Here is a 9809-nt window from a genome sequence, read left to right on the forward strand (position 1 = left end):
ATTTTGGCTTGCATCTTGCACTTCGTCTTACTTCAAATTGATGGATGCCTTTACCTAATTAGACTAGAAGTCCATGCTGGGATCTGAATGTAAATTCCTGTTTTATAGAACATAATTTATATTACCCAAAAGCTGTAAAAATGCTTGGAAGTTTTACAATCTGTAAATAATACAACACCATCTATTCTTAAACTAAATTCAAAAACTACACAAAAGAGCTTAAAATTACATAATATATTCATTATAAATCATACAACATCACAGATGCAAACTAATTAGTAAAAAGTAACTTTTAATTTACAGATTTGTCAAATATTGTTACTTTGAAACACATGCAACTGAGTTTGACTGAACCCCTGTACTTTCCAAAGATTAAAAATGAATTTTTCTTAAACTTTCTTGAAACAATTTAATAAATTATAATTTATTGCACATACAGTTGCTGCGATTTGACCGACTGCCATTTGAGTTAGGGCTGACCACATATCTGTTGTTGTGTAAGTTGTAATGTAGAGGGCATTGGCAGGTCAGACCTCACTCTCTATATTTAGGTAAAAAGGAAAAAAAGGCAGCTCAGAGCAAACCATACCCATGATGTACACACACAGACAGCCAGTCATGCACATACATGGACTCGTGAGCCATACGCTGCTCGCAGAGTGAGGACACTACAATCACAGGCACATGCATACATATACACTGCATTCACTCCTGATTCTTCTATCGGCTTCCAGTCTTTCTTCCTGGATCACTAATTACTCACTGCACACCTTAAGCATTTTTGATACCATTGTGTGAAGTATATGAGTTTTTCACCTCAAAAATAAATCCACACACCTCTGCAAGACTAATGAATTTAACCATTCTAGCCAGGGGCATAATATGATCTATGGTATATGATGTAAAAGTGCCTGAGAGTCATAGGGACTTCAACATTAATTTATGCCCTGGGGCTATGGACATTTTGGAGGCCTCTACTTATATAGCTAAGCTGTCACTTATATAAGTAGGCTGACAAGTGCATGCAATTGACTAGCTTGCGAAAAGTTTCAAGTGAATTCCTCCCTTCCCAAATGCCACAGGAAAATTTAATCAGAAGAAGTCAGAGTTTTTATTTTGTCAGGACTCAGGTCCCATTTTGGCCCAGTAAGCCGGCACCTATTAGTCTATTCTGTTGCCCCAGTGACCTGGATCAGTACTCTAGGTGTCTGACGTGTCTCTTACGGATGCTTCTCCTCCAGTTATTGGGTTCAGCATTGCTGCTTGTAGGTTTACTAGTAAATAAATGTGTGACTTCAATCCTACTATCCTGAAACCAAATGTGGATATATTTTGTTGTACACTACAATAGCTATGCTCAGAAACCTCTGTGACTTCCCTGGCCTAATATTGTTCATAGCGGCAGTGCAAATATATAATATTAGAATTTATAATTTAAATATATTTAAACATATTTTTAAGCTCATGTGCACAGTAAGTCTGTGCATTAAGGCACCATTGCTAAAGTGATCCAGTACTCGCTGTACATGCTGAACAAGTTGGATATACTGTAGATGTGTGTGGTAGCAGTCAGACCGTGCGTTATTTTCTATACAATTACTTGCCTTTTAACTCAGAATTTAACATCTTTATGTCTGCCAAAGTGCCACTTCAGGAATACAGTATGTGTTTCAAAACAACCCTTCTGACTGTACTCAAGAATAGCATTTTCTCAGAACAGACATGAAACCAGACAGGTTATGAGCAGTCGTGTTATAATTCCTCAACCTAGAACCGATGCAGTGGAATAATTTACAATTTGCCATACTTTATCACTCAAGCAACAAGCAAAGAGGGAAATGTATAAGATTTATATGGTTTGTTGAAATTGTAGTTGTTTTTTGTTTAATTAGGGTTGAATGGGGTGAGCTGGGTTAATGATTTCAATGTTTGCAACAACTGTGTGTGAAAGCATGTATATACATCTTGTTCTTAACATGATGTATAAACGTGATGTACATTAGCCTTGAACTACCTAATGTACAATAAAATGTACAATAAAACAAAATACATATAATTACATATAACATTATTAATATGCATCATATTAATGCCACAGATATGCTAGAATTATCAGAAAAGATATCCAGAAAGACAGCTACCAGCACTGGATTGGGGCAGAATTTACTGGATGACCTCGTTATGCTTAGGCATCAAAAATCAATATATGATGCAATTTCCAAACAATTCTAAGAACACAGTCTGGCTAGCACAGACAACTTGTACAGAGAGTGAAGCCAAGCAGGTCGCTGCCCTCAGAGTTTATCATGTACAGCTATGATTGGCATTAAGTGTTTGTTTTAGATGGCAGCACACCTTTGGACAAGCGAGACAGAGAAAAGTGACAACATTTTTTTTGCAGGCCAAGGTCAGGCGGTGTAGTTAGCATGGATTGATATTGACATGTTATTCAATAGAAGGACAGAATGTCAGAAAGCACGGAAAAAGAGACGTGCTACTAGGTCACATCTGTTTCTGCTTCTTAGGTCTGTCAGAAGAACCTGAAGTGTGTTTTTGTGGCATTGTCACATAATGATCACACATACCTGGAATTGTAAGGCGAGGTGCTCTGCTGACACAGTAGCTGTTTGCTTATGCAATATATGTGGTTTTAGCAATTCAGTAGAAAGAGAAAAGCGACCATGACGTCATTCCGCAGGCATGTGTATGTGCAGGTGCCAAAGTACAAGCAACACAAAATACTTCTTCACACTTTTCTCATTGCATAACAAATATGGGGTCAATGCAACATGTTCTTCATCCTTTTTCCAAGAAGAGAAGGGTGTAGCTTTTTTCCCCCCTAACGAACAGCACTTGACATGAACACACTAGCACCTGAACTGTGTCTAAACCATGTAAAATAGAATTAGAATTAGAAGTGAAGATGACATGTTACATGTTATGGAAGATAGCAGTAAAAAATGCACAGATTCTGAAAGACATCATGTCTGCATCACAAAATAACATTTTCCTGCTGCCTTTCACGGTCACGGAAAATGCAGTATGAAATGGACAGTGCAGATATTTTCTCTTGTAGAGCTGTGATGTAACTGTAACCCGAATGAGATTTTTTTTTAATGGTTACATAGTTAAGGACTTTGCTGAGGCTCCAAGCTTAGCTTTGGTCACTCTGTATTTAGTCTTGAAGTAGGAGGTCAAACAGACAAAGAACATGTTTAGAATTCAGAGTCTTTTTCATTTGTGACTTGTCACGATAGGGAGTGCAGTACCCTCCCATATTTGTTTACACTACTGTAACCAGAACAAGGAGGAAGTTAGATTTGTTGATTTAGCTTCATATTTTTCCTCCATTTTTCTTCTTTCAGTTCACACAGTTCACTTCTTCCCAGAACAGTTAAGACGTATTTCTTTGCTTGAGATCTCTTTGACGTCCAACTGCCTTACAGACCTTTTGAAATATGTTTTTTATTCTGTACAATCATTCATTCAAAATAGCCCAACTTTCAGTCAGTTGAGCTCCAGACAGAAACTGGTTGGGGGAAGGGTATTCAAATCAGTCACCTCTGTGAAGCCAATCAGACGAAAGCATGTGGTGTGGCCAAGCCTGTATTGCATAACCTTGGCAGACACAGCCCAGAGCAGAGTGTCTAGCTTTACAGACTCAACAATCTTCACACGCAACACTCCCCAGGCAGAGGGTATGTGTGTACTGTACAATATATGTGTGTGTGTGCTTTGATTCCCTGACTGCACCACAACGTATGTCTGTATCAATGTCTTTTATGAGGCCATAATTTAGGTCATTGAAATATGTATGCTCTTAACTTAATATTACTTAGATGATTATGTTTTGTTAGCCATTAATCTGTGGCATGTGCTGGCATTCTGTAAGTTTAATTAACATGTTTTATCTATTAAGATCTGCAGGAAAATATTTTCGGTGCCAGTAATGTGACCATTGTAACGCCAAAATATCAGAGGATAAGAGAGGAAATCAGAAACAAAATAAGGTGCTTTATATATTTAGAGGAATACACACTCTGTATGAACAGATGTTGTAAGAGAAAAGTACATAGGTTTTTGCCATTATAATATTATATATCTTATAAATATATATAACTTTCTCAGTTTTTCTCTTTGGTATTTAACTTTTGTAATTAAAGTGCTACAAAATGTTTATTCTTACACAAAGGACAACGCTTTCGGAACGGGTCCTGTGAACCATGCACCGTGCAACCATTTCTAACCGCTTCTGTCAGCTTGAACATATATGCTGCAGATCATTGTAGCAAGAGATGTAACCAAGATAATCATCACACATACACACGATGTGCTCCACTTTTCTCCTGGTCAGAGCCATTATATTCTCCATGTTTGTAATTATTTAAACTAAAACCCCTGAATGTTCCGTACAGTGCTGTCACATGCCTGTGACTAAAGGGAATAAGCAGTTAAAGACACAGAATGAATGAATATACTGGATGTATTGTAACACAGATAAGATGTTATACTGCATGGGACCTTATTTTGAAACCAAAGTATGCCGCTTACACTGATTTTAAATTGTTATACACAGCAGATCAAAGCTTAAGCCTTATTCCAAAAGCTAAAAGAAATTAATATTCACATTGATTCAGCGGACAGTGATGACATTTTCATTGGAGTCAGAGTGTGGGATCTATTCTTTATCATTTACTGGAGGTGTCAGTGTAAGTGAAAACACTGGACAGCTGCCAGCTGGAATCCAGACTATAGTACAGTATGAAGCCAAACAACTTAAGGGAAAATGCAATGGTTACTTCTATTTACCAAGAAACAGGTTTTGTCTGTGCCAGAGTCAGACAAGGTAAAATAAAAATTAGTGGTTCCACTTCTTTGTCGTTGTGGCTCCACATATTTCTGGGTAAATATCTTTGCATAGATTCTCCATTTGCACTTATATATAAAAAGAAAGCACACATTTTTACATGGAAGTAACTGATTAACTGATTTTAAGGATGTGCTTTATCTAACAAGTTCCTTAAATCAGCAGCCTGTGATGAAACTGTAGCTGTTGTGGTTTAAATAACATACTATTTTCAACCTATGTAAATATTTGTAAATATCAAGCCCTGAGACCTCATTGCCAAATGAGCTATCTATTAACAATAGGTTCTAAGAGATGAAAATAAACTAAGGAGAGATTTAAACTCCTCCTGGCTTTTTGCTGGTGCTGCCTCAGCTGCAGTGTGGGGCTCACAAAGCACTATTCAGGTCTGACTGTGCATTTTCAAGGAGTTTCCTGAGGGAAAGCTATTCTGGCTCACTGACAACACAAACATGCTCTCTTTCTCTTCTGCAGCCACAGGGACTTGTGGTCCTATGAGTTGGACAGGAAGGATCAGCAGACTACTTCAAAATAATTTCCTCTCAGCTGTCAAAGCACCAGTCAGGCACTGAAGAGTGGGTTAACTCCCTTATAATGTGGAGGTAGAGCTGTGCTGGCTTAGACCTCAGCTGTGTCTTGTATCTGTGCGTGATACCATCTCTCCTCAGAGGATACTGCGATTCTTGGTGATGCAGTGCTAACAGTCAAGCAGTTAAAAAATTCACATTTCCTTTCACATATAGAGGTGTGAACAATAGTCACAACTAGTGCCCCTAAATACCATTAATTTCATATAAGTCAAGTAATAGTATATGCAATTATTATGACAAAATGTCGATTGCAAAACATAAGTAAAGAAGATGAATCCAGGAAGACAACGAAGCAACTTTAGGTGCCACTAAGTAAGTAAGGAACCACACCAGCTCCTCTCCACTAGAGAGATCTGGAAAGAAGACAGGCCACACACACACAGAAGAGGGCAACCCCATTCACATAGAGAGGAGAAACAAACACACAGAGGGAGGGAGAGAGAGCCACGATAACATGCAAGTTAGGGAGAGAGGGAGAGGCCGTATCTCCTGGGGGACGAAGATCCAGATCAACGATCAGATGAGGCGCCAACAGCCGAGAGAGAGAGAGAGAGAGAGAGCTCCCAGGACCGCGGATGGCCCTGAACAGAGAAGCCTGAGTGCAAGAGAGGAGGAGGAGGCGGCGGAGGAGAAGGCTTGGGAGAGAGAGAAAGGGAGAGAAAGAAGGGGAGAGAAAGTTGGGGAGTTTGGGGCATGCACAGCTTAGCAGCTTTAAAGGCTCAGAAAGAAAAAAACAGCAGATGTTTAGAGAAATGCATTTGATATCAAAAAGTTTGCAGTCTGTTAGTTGAATTCTTGTTGGCCAGATAAACATGGACTACTAATGTTAGAATTGAGAACAATTTAGAAAAAAACATCTTATTAAACGAAATTTGAACATGAGTTGTGTAGCACAACAATTGTCAGGAGTTTGTTTCTCTTCTTCAGTCCCTCTGTTGGCTCATGAACATGGTTTTCCAAATGTATTACTTCTTATTAACTTTAAATATTTTGAGGAATGTCATCTACATGTACAGTAGATTTTTGTTTCATCCTTGGCTGAAAGCAGGGAGTTCCTGGAGTTTATCTTGGTAGTCTTGCAATCACATAATGACTCTAAAATGTCTAATTATTCCTTAAAGGTGAATATATGAGCACTGGTAGACATTGAAAGTATTTGTCCAATGATTCAATGCTTGATGGTTCCACACTGGAGGTTATAGTTCCTGTTTAGCAAACTTGTCAGCAGTGTCTAACGGTAAGATGGGTACGTTTTTTTATAACCGCACATTAATGATGTATTGTTTTGCTTTAGCTGCAGTGATGTGAAATGATCTAACATCAGTTACATTGTGAATTTGATACATGTGAGCTACATACCGCAGCTGTATAAGGTGTAAATTCTGGAAAGATTGCATCCAAACAGGATCCCAGGACAAACTTTTGCTCTTCCACTATAAAGTTATGACATGTGACATTCTGTGTTGGATGAACTGACCTACATTCATTAACCTCACACTAATCTCTGGCTCCATTGGTTTGTTTTTAGGTCATGTGGACCACAGATGAGAGAGCATTCCTGCTGACCATCATATGCGTTTGAAGGGCACCCATGCAGGGTGGACTGGGTGAGTGTATTTCTTCTGTATAGCACAAATACAATAGACAGATTAAGGTCACGGTTTCCTAACCTGATCTTTTTTTGTCTTCCTCCATTAGTTCTTGGTACCATTGCTCTGGTCACACTTTATCAGCTGCTGGATTTAGAATTGCTGCTTGCCCAGTATTGGCCCTCAGACTTTAATAATCCATTTACCAGAGCAGAGGCCAGTTTTTCCCATGCCCCACCACACACAGTTCTTTTCATTCTTGACTCATAGCTGATGACGGAAAGATTAACAAATCATGTCAATGTCTCATCAGAGACATTTATACCTTTTACATATATTCTACTCTACTCTGCAGCCTTTTTTCTGGCAATAAAATACATTAATATGGGGGATAAAAACTGTACATAGCTGCTACAAATTACAAAAAATTATAATTTATGTTGACTTTCAGTGGTCCAGATTAGGGCTTTTAGACAATAATTACTTACTGTAAAACTAATCTAGTTCATTTCATAAGAACAGAAAACATTTTGACTATTTCATAGGACGTTGAGCAGCTGATATGGATTTGAGCTTCTGGGGGCCAATAATTACATGCTGGCACATATGACTTCATTCCCAATATTCTGTGCTTCTGTACATAGTCAGATCCGAAATTTGAGAGCGGATCAGAGCAAAGTTTACCTCCTTCTAAGACCCCTTGTAAGGCGCTCAAATGTGCTTATCGCTGCAAGTTCATTTGTAAATAACTGTGACACTTTCCCATGGTGCTGAAGAGCCAGTCAGCACTTACCCAAACACTCAAACACCCTAAAATTCACAGGCATGTACACACGAATACATATGCAGCATAAATGTGTACACAGAGGAATACTGATGACACCTTAGCCCTGATTTTTCTTTTCTACAGACTGCTGCAGTTAATTGACAGTAGTTTAATCTGCACTTCCAATTAAATTTTGCTGGTTGTGGAGAGTAACACAACAGATGTTAAAAGATGATGCAAGGCCTTTTGGATTTAATACAAACAATCTCAACTTTTCAAAGTCCTAAACACACTGACAGGCGTCCCGTTTATATACCTATTAAGCTAGTCAATGAAAACAGCTGCTGAATTGGCAGAACATCTTTGATACAACATGTGCACATTAAAGGGTTTGTTTGAAAGTCTGAGGAGTAGTGAAAGTGTTATTTCTCATCCACTTTACAGCTCTTTTACTATCCACCATATAACAAATTGCCAAATCTAAACTGGGATACAGAATACAACACATTCAGAACACTGTGGTGAAACAAAAACCCTAATGAAAACTCCTCTCCCATGACCTACACCAAAGATGCTGATGGGATTTGGTGCAACGTTGTCACGCCATAGTCCAAATGTGTTCATAGTGTGCACAGACAAAGAATGTCGTCCTTGTTGGAAATGGCATTGGACTGGAGTGCCTTCATAATACAACAGTGGAGGCTCTTGTTCATACTGGCTGTGGCTGCATCACTGGGACGCACTGATGGTTGTCTTATAATGTCAAATGCTGGCCAAGAGTCCCATTATGTAAGCCAGGATGAGTCATTGGCTGACCATGTGTCAAATGTGGCTTTGTCTTAACAAACAAACAAAAAGTCAACAAAAAAGTAAAGTGTTTACTTCGGTCACAACATCAACAAATAAGATTTTGTTGCAGGAATGTTGTGGGCATCTTAAGGTTAACCGTATTCAGCAGCTTGGATGGCCTATTGCTGAAACTGCTCATGCTAGATGTAAGCATTATAGTGTCACATCAACATTAATTTTTACTTTGATATTTATTGGCAATAAAGGTGTAAAATGACTATTGTTGGCTGTTATATAATTAGCTAGCTGAAAACATTTGCATTATGTGAAATGTACTGGTTAAACATAATGTTATATTGATAATTAGATAAATACAGCATTTTTAAATTCAGTTTCACATTCAGTAAAATGTTCTGTACAAATTGCACGCTGTATTTCGTAATCATTTTTCACATAAAAATAGCCTAGCATGATCGCTGAGTAAAACATTCCATGTAAACAAGTTAATTTGACTGCATCGAAATTATGTAAGTCGACACAAGTATAGTATTATATGTAATTGAGAAATTATTATACATATGTGAAGTAAAATCTTTTCCTATCTTGACAGTTTGGACTGGTATATTTTATCTTGAAATTGCTGAGTGTAACCTTGTTCAATTATACAATAGCTACTATTTCTACCCCTGAGCTGTGAGGATTAGTCAAATGAACACACCATACTAGTGAGGTGCTTGTCAGAGACTGGCGGTGGAGGGGCTTTAGTGTTCAACCTTTGGTGTGCGGCCATTGAAGGAATGAGCGGCTGTGGATAAGTTTAACGTGCTTGGCACAAAGATGACTGCCAAATCCAGATAGATCTGGATAAGCATGAAGATTACTTTGCTATTGTAAAAACAAATTTACTCTCTTTTGCTCTATTGGTTTCAACGTAAGATGTCAAATTAAAAAACTGAACTGAAAGCATAATGAAAGCATTGTGGAATGTGGAAATGTCAGAATGTAGCTAACTTAAACACATTTTCAGGCTATAACCTCGACATCTAGCATTTTTAAATGACCTCAGGCAACACTTCAGCTTGGAGTTCACATTGTGTGCAGGGTTGCAAACTTCAGAGATGATACGACTAAAACCCAAATAAACACAATATAAAATGTAGAGTTCTTGCTGTGCTCTCTCTTCTTTTCCCTTCAGGGGGTTTCAGGAG

General features: G+C 38.3%; 1 long non-coding RNA gene across 1 annotated transcript; it reads left to right on the forward strand.

The window, feature by feature from the left end:
* Window positions 1-6836: 6836 nt before the first annotated feature.
* Window positions 6837-8216, forward strand: LOC123967312. The gene is made up of 2 exons (XR_006824227.1): window positions 6837-7064; window positions 7156-8216. It is a non-coding gene; the product is annotated as an uncharacterized LOC123967312 (long non-coding RNA).
* The last annotated feature ends 1593 nt before the right edge of the window (window positions 8217-9809 follow it).

Source organism: Micropterus dolomieu, unplaced genomic scaffold (assembly GCF_021292245.1).
Source record: "Micropterus dolomieu isolate WLL.071019.BEF.003 ecotype Adirondacks unplaced genomic scaffold, ASM2129224v1 scaffold_249, whole genome shotgun sequence".
Taxonomy (NCBI): Eukaryota; Metazoa; Chordata; class Actinopteri; order Centrarchiformes; family Centrarchidae; genus Micropterus; species Micropterus dolomieu.